We start from the raw sequence: 1,539 nt of genomic DNA on the forward strand, positions 1-1,539 counted from the left end.
AAGCATTGCAACATAGAAAAACGCTCTTGTTGGCCTTGCAGCAGGTAAACATCCATGTCAACATGACAACTATACATAATTTTGAGTCTTATGTCTGTTTTTTTGGGTGAAAAATGTATAAAATAAGTTTTTGTAAACGTGACAAACATTTTCTGAGGGTAATTTTCAGTCATCACAAGACTTAAGGTGCATTTTCCTATTTTAAACTTCACACAATTTTGAATCTTATCTTTCTTCTTGAACCTTTTGAGTATTTATTTAACATGTATTCTCCTCTTGTTGCTGTTGTATGCTAGTTATTAGCTTCACTGTCAACTGCAGAACTGTGAACTGGAACAGTAGCGACGACATCTTAGGACTGTTTTTGAATTTACGACTGGGATTTCGGTCAACAAGAGTTTATAGGCTAAGAGGTACAGCGATAATTGACCGCTGGCATTACTTATTTATGGTGAATAAACGACATCCTGTGCATTGATACAGCTGCTTTACATTATATATTATATACTATATGTGTGTTGTTATGTGGGAAAGAAATTATATCAAATCCATCCATTTTCTATGCCACTTGTCCTCACTTGGGTATGCTGGAGTCTATCCCAGCTGACTTGGAGCGAGAGGCAGGGTACTGGTCGCCAGCCAATCACTGGGCGGAAATAAATGATAAATGAATAAATTCATATTAAATGACTTTATTTAGAAAATACAATAAGAAATATATTTCAGTTGATTCAGCCCATGTCGCTGGTCTACAAGCAAAATGCTACCGGAACATTTTTCTTGCTTTGGGTCACTAATACAGAAAAAGTAAGTAAGATATTTATAAGCAGCTGGTGGCAAACCTCTCGAAGTCCTACTATATTGCATTAATATGATGCGATTTTTTTTTTTAAATGTATATCATTGGTCAGCAAAACAGCAGCATGTTTAATCATTACGTCAGTTTTGCTGACTTTGCTCCAATAAGTGTTGGGTAGCGACGTTACCAATTTGACTACATTTTTCGGTTGCGTGATCGTAACATCGCTGTTTTCCACATCACGTCTAGTCAGTAAAGGTATTTTATTCATCAAATAATGCAATAAGTGGAGTGTAATTTATTTCTTGGCAGATACAGAAGTGCAACTTAAATATTTACAAAATATGAATATATTAGTTTTAAGCAAAAATGCCTAAATCTATTATATAAACAGATGAGATTTTAATGGAAACATTATCATGAAGCTCAGATATCAATTGATTTTCAGTTCATCTTAAAAAATTACATTAAAAATATGAGATTTTTATCTCAGAAGCCGAGTCCAAAAATGTGTGGACTATTGTCTTCCATCATTTCCATGTGATTTACATGACATGTAATTGCGTCATAAATCGGGAGACACTCTTATGACCTCCACTAGGCTGTAAAGTCAGAGCAGACGGGCACGGAGGGAGGTAAAAATAGAGGAGGGAGAAATGGGGGTGCATGGAGGTGAAAAAGAGGGGTGGGGCGGGGAAGTGCCAGGGGAATACGTGGAAAGAGAAAGAGAGTGAGAGAGA

This window comes from Doryrhamphus excisus, chromosome 10 (assembly GCF_030265055.1).
Source record: "Doryrhamphus excisus isolate RoL2022-K1 chromosome 10, RoL_Dexc_1.0, whole genome shotgun sequence".
Lineage (NCBI taxonomy): Eukaryota > Metazoa > Chordata > Actinopteri > Syngnathiformes > Syngnathidae > Doryrhamphus > Doryrhamphus excisus.